Here is a 9,712-nt window from a genome sequence, read left to right on the forward strand (position 1 = left end):
CTGAGATCCCTGCCTTTTATGAGGATGATGGTGAGCGGGGGGAGTGTTGAGGACTCAGAAAGGGAAGATGCTAATAACAAGCACCAGGAAAATACTACAAGGCTTTCCCAGGTCCCACCCGGTGGTTCTAGGATCACACGTGCAGGACTGCAGGCAGTCAAGGTTCCCTTTTGGCACTTTCAGTACTATACCACTGAAGGTGGGGAAGCTGTGAAATGTGCTCCCAATTTGGGCCAGTCCGATTCAGGATGTCAGTCTTTGTATGCTCCTTGTCCAACATCATCATGTCTGAATGATTCCCTGCATGCCTTGGCCAGCTTTGTCAGTTTTATATCAACATATTTTATAGCTGGCAGCCTTGGGAGTACTTGAGCAAGTTGGTACTTGTAGTATGGAAGTTTTCTGTCAAGTGATTATGTCCTTGACAACCTTCTAAAGCTCATTTATGGAGACAATGCTATCCTGCAAAAGTTCTATATTTATGAGGCCAAGACAGCCTCTGGCTAAGAGTAGTACTGACTCCATGATAAAGCCACAGAGGGAAAACTTATTTCCCTCCACAACATATCTCCTAAAGCTATCTGGAGTTACTGGCTGGTGTGGAGGTTGTCATAGTAAACCTATTTGAGTAAAAGGATACAATTTCTCTGCCATATGTTTTAATCATCTCCATCAATATTTTTTTTGCCAGGTAATCTTACTATTCCTCCTTATTTTCTGTGTTCACATCACATTATCACCTTATCTTTTGTTGTCTGATAGAGCCATATTGGATGCATGCACTGCCAATTATATTTTGGAGGTAGAAATCTAATAATTGTACAACTATATAGAAGCACCACCTTCTGAATCATTGTCAAGCGAAGCTGAATTCATTCATGCCCCAACCTGAGACAGAAGCTGTAAGTACTAACATTGTACTGGGTGTGCAAAGAACTTGGGTTTCTTGCCTCCTAGGCTTGAAACCAACCAATCTGTGTTACAAAACTACTCTTGCTGCAGAGACAGCTGGTGTTGATGTTATTAGACAGTTTCAATGTGCTCATTTTAAAATAAGTTCATACACTGAAGTGTTACAGGTACCGCCTATTGCCAAAGTGCGTGCATTTTTCTCAGGCTGTATTCAATCAATTGCAAATTATTGACTTAAATATTTCTGATGGGAGGAGGCTCTGTTAGTCATTCAGCTTGGACTCTCCCAGGGGTCACTTGCTGTCTGGTAGCTCCTCTACTGCTGCTGTGAGCATCTGCTGCATCATTTCCTCTTGTGACATTTCCTCTTTGCTATTTCCACTCCTTTCATATGAGCAGCTGTCCAGTTTTTGCCCACTTAGCACTTGCAATCCATGAATCTCAACCACATTATTTTTAACATTTTTATTTTTATAGAATTCATTGTATGTACATATATACAGATACACACACATATATGTATATACAACTTTTATTGTGGTAAGAAATAAGTATCATAACGTTTACCGCCTTATCAATTTTTAAGCCCAGCAGTATTAAGTATATTCACAGTGTTGTGTGACCACCACCACTCTCCCCACTCTCCATTTCCAGAACTTTTTCATCATCTCAAACAGAAACTCCAGACCGTTAAGCAGTAACTTCCCTTTCCTACTTCCCTTCCTGCAGGCCTGAGAAGTGTTCTACTTTCTGTCCAAACCACTTTTTATGTATTTACTTGATAGAAAGAAAGGGGACTTGCTCCTCACTGACGGGTGAACTGGCAGACAGGATCCGGCACCCTGGGAAAGGACAGGGCCCGGCATCACTTGACCAGACCCTGTCTTCCTCCTCACACGCCTCTCTCTAGCCAGAAAACTGCTGTTGTCCCCTTCTTCCCTGGACCAGGACTAGAATGTTCTACTCAAACCCACGGTTCCCAGGCTAGCTCCCTTTCCCCTGGGCCTCTCTCTATTGCCACTCAAATTCTCATTTCCACTGACAGAAGGTAAAGATGAACTAACTCATTTCCACAGCTTGGGGAGTTCACTGCAGGAAGCACGTGAACCGTCTCAAGTGTCTGTGGTTTGAGGAGAACGTTTGCGAGCACAGAGTGAAGCAGCGCGCCCTCAGGACACACACTGCTGCTGCAGCTCCTCAAGTCGTGTCCGACTCTGCGACCCCATGACTGCAGCCCGCCAGGCTCCTCTGTCCATGGGATTCTCCAGGCAAGAACACTGGAGTGCGCTGCCATGCCCTCCTCCAGGGGGTCTTTCCGACCCAGGGGTCGAACCCAGGTCTCCTGCATTGCAGGCAGATTCTTTACCACCTGAGCTATCAGGTAGGCACCAGGGAAGTCCTGGTGAGAAAGTGTCTGGAGCTGTTCAAATCAAGCAAAAATAAATCACTTCTGGGTCAACAGCTTTGGAATGCTACTTCCACTAGCAATACTGTAGATGGGGGAGATGGAGGGGGTAGGGATAGCGAAGAATCAGAATCCCTATCATGGGTGGGCTGAAGGAGGGAATCACAGATGTAAATGGAATAAACGGAAAGTTTTTTGTTGACAATCATGATATTGTTTTACATCCCGTCTTTATCAGGCCATCCTGCTTCCCTCAAGTTACAATCTTAAAGAGAAAAATTCAGATTACAAAAATCTCACTAGGTAAAAAGTGGAATAATACTGATATAATGACAGTATTTTTTGTGTAATACTGTAGGATATCATATTCATATATTATACATATATATTTCGTATAAATAAAAGTGAAATAATACTGATATAATGACAGCATTTTTTGTGTAATGCTGTAGGATATCATATTCATATATTATACATATATATTTCATATAAATATTATATATATGTATATTTTATATGGGTTTCCCATCAAGAAAAGCAAAGGGCAGGAGGACACAATTTGGGTATTTCAGAGGTAGGGCAAATAACAGCTGGAAGACCTGAGCTACTACAAAGCTTTGACTGTCAAAGACAATAAAACTTTAAAGCCAGGCTTCATGGGGAGGAGAGGAAAAGAGAATTTTCTGCATTCTTTTGGCATAATAAAGATCAAGCCAAAAAATTAAATCATAATATTTTCCATAAATTTAGGGAAGATGATTCTTTTGCCCAGAAAAGCCTCTGGCCATGCTACCCTAAAGGAAGGAAGAAGAAGGAGAGCCCAAGGCTGGCCCTGCCCTGTCCTGAACTGAACTGTCTCCTAAGAAAGAGGGGAGAGGGGAGAACACATGGAGGTCAGGGTGAGCACTGCTTTCCTGTCCCTCAGGGGCTGGTGGAGGGAGCTTGTTAAAACAGTGTCAGGAAGAGAAACTTTGCAGAGGTCCCAAGTGCCAGCTACACCTCTGTACTTTCAAATATTCTAGTCGCCACATGAAAAAATGAAACAAGTGAAATTAACGTGAATAGTACATTTTATTTAACCCAAGTCAACCAAATTATTATTACTTCAACATATAATCAATATAAAATTATTAATGAGCTAGCTGACAGGTTTTTTTTTTTTTTTTACTTTCCTGGTGGCTCAGATGGTAATGAATATGCCTGCAATACAGGAGACCCCGGTCTGGTCTCCGGGTCAGGAAGATCCCCTGATGAAGGGAAAAGCTAACCACTCCAGTATTCTTGGACTTCCCTGGTGGCTCAGAATCCGCCTGCAATGTAGGAGACCTGAGTTTGATCCCTGAGTTGAGAAAATCTGCTGGAGAAGGGAATGGCTACCCACTCCAGTATCCTTGCCTGGAGAATTCCATGGACAGAGGAGCCTGGTAGGCTACAGTCCATGGGATCACAAAAGAGTTGGACATGACTGAATAACACTTTCACTGATTTTTTTTACATTGTCTTTGACATGTATCCTATATCCTTTACATACAAGACATTTTGTTCAGACTAGCCATGTTTCAACTATTTCATAGGTGTCGGTGGCAGGTGACTGACTTTTGGATGGCACAGCTTTAGAAGATCATAAGATACACATGCAAAGTACCAATCCTCAGTTTGTTGCCACGACCTAAATGGCACAGCATCAGGAGTTGAAGCTGGCCAAGGGAGGAGAAGAAAATGAGCTTTAGGCAAGCTACAATCTCTCCTGCCATCTCTACCAGGGCCTGTCGACAGCTTCTAAAGGATCCTGAGGTTTCCCTGCCCAGTGACCAAATATAGATGTATTGATACTAGATGAGGACTCAAAGAGTTTGGGCCTGAAACAAGAGGGTATTGAGGGTTGTGCTTCCAAGATCAGGACAAATGTTTAAGAAAAGTCCCACTTGAGCAGAAAAGACCACATAAGGTTCAGAGGATAGAGAGTGGAAACCAAACCCCACCAAGGCTCTGCATTCATTCATTTATTCAGCAAATATGGATTCAGGGTCTGTTCTGTAAAAGCCACTGATCCAGGTGCCGGGCAGAAAGTTGAGAAAAAAAAAAATCTAAAAATCTGTTTTCTTTCTGGAAATTACAGTCTAGTTGGGAAAGAAAAAATAATAAGCAAAATATATGTTAGATACTGATAAGAACTATGGGAAAAAATTAAAGAAAAGCAGGGTGGGGGAAGGTAATAGGGATATATGTGATTTTAAATAAGATAATCAGAAATGAGCTGGACAATGGAACAAGAAATCTTAGAGACTTAATTTTTTTATTTTCTTGCCACCTGTGGTACAGGCAATGTAGAAAGCTGAGGGGTCCAAACAGGGATCAAAACAGGAGAAACAAACTGCCTTCTATCTAGTACATTTGTATATAATGTGACTAATGGCTTCCTAAATTCATATGTATTTATATGGAAAAGACTGATAGTATGTGCTACAAACTATTAACTGTGCTTCTCTCCGGAGATTATGGTGAACTTATTTTCATTGTACTTTTCTCTATTTTCCTGATTTTCTACAATCAGTATAACCTACTTTAAACAAGAGGGGGGAAAGCCCTCACAAACATTTATGAAGAAAAGAAATAAACCAGCTTCTTTTGCCATCTAACTTCCCTGGTGAATCAGTGGTAAAGAATCTACCTGCCAATGCAGGAAACACAGGTTTGACCCCTGGGTCGAGAAGATCCCCTGGAGAAGGAAATGGCAACCCACTCCAGTATTCTTGCTTGGGAAATCCCATGGACAGAGGACCCTGTCAGACTACAGTCCATGGGGTTGCAAAAGAGTTTGCCATGACTTACTGCCTAAACAACAACAATGTTGGTATAATTGAGATATTTAACCACAGTGTGAATTTCTGAGTTCTGTGTCTCTTTCTGTGTTCTCTCAGTAACAGCCACTCTAGCTCTCCCTTCTTTAGACATTTAACCAGTTTTGTTTTGTTTAGTCCACGTGTCTAAATTTGTTGAACTTGAATCTTCCCAATGCAATTTTTTCTGATATTCAGCATCTAGCATCTTATTATGCTGACAGCATCTTTTGAGAAATGCTGACAGGCCTGGGTTGTGATGCTCACTCACCGCCCCACACACCGTACATTCTCAGCTGTGACACCTATCCCAGTCTGCTCCACCAACTCTTCATGTGCTTTCTTTTGGAAACTCCTCGTGTGGATAAAATCCCTAAAGACATTCCGATAAACTGCCATCTGGAATGTTGAACACTGTCAGCATGTTGCTTTATACGGATTCATCTGCAAGTGTATCATTGCTACCAAACAAACAGAGCCTCCTGAGAGCCAGCCCAGGGAGTTCTTTTAACTCTTTGAGAGAGAAGAGGTACACAAACTGAAATAACCAGAAAGGCCATTCCTTTGAAGTGATACCACTTGATGTTAATAGAACATCTTGATCTCCATTAAACCTCTGAGAACAATACAAATATTCTGATGAATGTATGAGCTTGGACTGACATCCTATTAACCTGTTGATCTTTATATCAACTTGCATTAGTACACAGGATTTTCAAAGGTTCATTTCATTAACCATGTTGAAAATACAGTAGATGTAAACAGCTACAGAGTGTAGCTCATATTATGATAAGAACTTTATAATATTATTGATAATCTATACTTTCAAAGACAACAATGAATATTTGGCAAAAATGTTTGTCTTTTTATGTATCTTTTAATGAGAACTCTATTGTACAACCAAGAATGACATCTTTTGAAAAACTGAGAAATATTTCTTACAAATACAATGTAAGCAGATTGGAGGACAGGGGACTTAGAATCTTTAAGTGTTTCACTATCCATTTTCCCTTTCAGGGCTTTATATCAAGGGAGCTCAGACACAGGGAATATTAGCCAAATGGGAAACAAATTACCACTTTAATAAATAAGGACAGAGTGCAAGGCTCTGAAAATCTATAGCCTAGGATTCAATTAGGAGAACTAATTGAAGTTTCCGACTTTGCTTTTCTATTCCTAAGCTACATCTGCCAGAAAACTTTCAGCAGATTTTTAGTTCACTTACCACCTGATAGAACAGGTAGGGAGAAAACAAAAAAAAAAAAAGGTGAAGTGTTAGGTGTATAGCAAATATGAATAACACAATTAAACTAAGTGGTGCATTGATGGGATAATTTAACATTTTGGAGTTTATATATATATATATATATATATATATACACACACATATATATACACACACATACACACACATTATATATATAAAGCAGATAATCAATAAGGACCTCCTGTATAGCACAGGGAACTCTAATATTCTGTACTAACCTATATGGAAAAAGAATCTGAAGAAGAACAGCTATATGCATAGTTGAATCACTTTGTTGTATACCTGAAATTAACACAGTGTTGTAAATCAACTATACTCTAATACAAAAATTAAATGAAATAACATCATTTAAAACAATAACAAAAAAACCACCAAATTTCCAGGAACAAACCTTAGAAACTGTCAAGACATCCACAAATAAAACCACAGAACATTACTGAATAAAATTAAAGGAATTTAATTAATGGAAATGTATGAATTTTCATGTTAGAAGCCTTGCACTGCAGGCAGATTCTTTACCATCTAAGCCACCAGGGAAGCCTGTTAGAAGCCTTACTAGTATAAAAATCTTATTTTTTCCCATGGTAATATGTAGATTCAACTTAGTCTAATAGAAAAAGTCCTAGCAACATTTTTTGTGTTTCAAAGAGGTAGTTTTTTTAGGAAAAACTTTTTATTTTGTATACTGGGGTATACCTGATTAACAAACAATGTGCCAGCTGCCACTGAAGTGGAGGAACTCACCACACATAGACACTGTATCCAGTTTCCCTGAAACTCCCCTCCCTTCCAGGCTGCCACATAACACTGAACAGAGTTCCATGTGCTATGTGGCAGATCCTTGTTGGTTATCCATTTTAAATACAACAGTGTGTACATTAACATCCCAAACTCCCTAACTATTCCCCCAGACAACCATAAGTTCTCTAAGTCTATGAGTGTTTGTTTTGTAAGGTCTCAATGAGGTGATTTTTAAAGTTATATGGAAATAAGTGGGATGAGGACAACCAACAATTACGAACAATGACAAATAAATAAAGTTTGAGACCTCATAAAACCAAAAATCAAGACTTAGGTTGCTGCAATAAGTGAGTGCGGTATGAAAAAGTGAGAAGCTTAGACAAACTTACCATGGAACAGAATATAGACTCCAATAGTCTATCTGTGCAAATTTAGTCACTGATTCATAAACTGCAGTGCAGTGAGAGAAAGAATGGTCTTTTTAACAAGTGGTACTGGATCACTGGATGCGTATCTGTGTGTGTTAGTTGCTCAGTTGTGTCCGACTCTTGCAACCCCATGGAGTATAGCCCGTCAGGCTCCTCTGTCCATTTAATTCTCATAGCAAGAATATTGGAGTGGGTTGCCATTTCCTTCTCTAGTGGATCATCCCGACTCGGATTGAACCTGGGTCTCCTGCGTTGCAGGTGGATGCTAGGGTCATTGGATAACCATAATGGAAAAGAAGCAAACTTGGATTCTTCCCTAGCTCACATCATGGTCAAAAATAAATTACAGATTTTTAAGCTCTAAATGTAAAAGGTAAGACAATGCAATTTCTAAAAGACAACGTAAGGGTTTATCTTTCTGAACTTTGAGAGGTGGAGATTTCTGACATAGCACAGACAAAAGTTACTAACCATGAAGTATAAGATTGATGTTATACAATATTAAAATTCACATTTTCTATTTATCAAAAGGAAAACAAATGCAAGCCATAAAGTGAAAGAAGTTATATCTGATATCAATGTTCAAAAGACAATACAGATTTCAATTAGCAATAATTTTGCCTCAGATAAACTGGACTGGCTATGATACTGCCACTGTGCAAAGTTTGGAAGACAGTATAAAGAACAAATGGAACTTTCCTACATTGCTGGTGGGGGAGTAAATTGGTATAGCCCCTTTGCAAAATTGTTTAGTAACATCTATTTTAATCTGAAGATTCAATTTCATCTGAAATAACCAACAGAAATGTGTATTTCTGTGCAAAGATGTGCAAAATTATGCTCAGAGTAATATTATTTGTAGTAGCCAAAAAATGGAAAACAATCTAATCAGACATTAATATTAGAATGGATAAACTGTGGTATATTTAAGCAATAAATAATGTACAATAAATAACTATAACTAGTTTCAAAATATGAATACTACCTTTAAAAATCAATGACTTTCTAGATTATATTAAGTATGATGTATATGTCAGCAACAAAAAGATCTTGGAAATGTTTTGTATGTTTAATAGTAACTTGGTGTTCATATATTTTCAGTAGTGTCTCCTGTACTTGAGTGTTTACTTCCTATCATAAAAAAAATTGTCTAATTCTTATGTCTTCAGGCACTTGGATCACTGGAATCAGAGAGTTGCTGTTTAATGAACAGTCACAAAACTTTGAAGTAGAGTTAGTTTTACTCCATCTTGGTAGTATTCAATTGCAATTTTAAATAATTTTATTTTTCTATGTGATCTTTTTAAGGTTTATTTTCTTTTGAGATTTAAAATTTTCACTTATAATATACAATTTTTTTTTTACTTCTATAGGTATTCAATGTCTCTTTCACATCGCTACTATATCAACAAGTGTCCCACCATGAAGTCAAGAAGAGAAAATCCATGACCTCACAAAAATCATTTTTAAAAGACCATGTTAAGGCAAAACTGAGCAGGACGATTTTTATGTACAATTCCCTTAACTTTACAATAGGGGTACACTCACAAGACTTTGTTGCCTGAAGCAGAGATGACATGCCCAGCTCAATATCCTGCAGGAATAAAGGTAGTAAAGGAACTCTATTGAGAAAATCCTTTCCCAGAAACACCAGTACCACCGCCATCCTACTCCACCCTCAAGCCAACTTGGTCTTGTACTTCCTTGACACAAATTGTTTGGCATTCCTAGGCTCCAGTGAACCGAAAGAAAAAGGCAGGCTCAAGGGGCTAGCGATCCTTCATACCTCCCCTAAAAAGCATGGCCACAAGGAGTATGCACACATGAACAAATGAGAGTCCTCTTAGGAAGGAAGCAGGTCATGACTGTGCACAATCAACCTGACTGGCTTCACTCCTGATCCATTTGCAGGGGTGTTGGTGTCTGGGGCACACCACTCTTTGGCCGACTTGGGCGCTCCTACACCCTCCCCATCCAGCCTGTCACCGCTCCCTGGCAGGTAGGACCTTGAGCAGCACGCCACTAGAATCAGCATTTGCATCTAGTTGCTGAATTGGATGGCACGTGACAGTTTTTCATCACACTTCTTAGGAATGATAACTGAGTCTTTCATGAGTTA

At 39.3% G+C, this 9,712-nt stretch overlaps 1 non-coding gene across 1 annotated transcript; it reads right to left on the reverse strand.

Moving 5' to 3' along the window:
• Positions 1 to 8,124: 8,124 nt before the first annotated feature.
• Positions 8,125 to 8,259, reverse strand: LOC136171339 (U4 spliceosomal RNA). Its single transcript, XR_010663864.1, has one exon. It is a non-coding gene; the product is annotated as a U4 spliceosomal RNA (small nuclear RNA).
• Between the last annotated feature and the right edge of the window lie 1,453 nt (positions 8,260 to 9,712).

Source organism: Muntiacus reevesi, chromosome 6, assembly GCF_963930625.1.
Source record: "Muntiacus reevesi chromosome 6, mMunRee1.1, whole genome shotgun sequence".
Taxonomy (NCBI): Eukaryota; Metazoa; Chordata; class Mammalia; order Artiodactyla; family Cervidae; genus Muntiacus; species Muntiacus reevesi.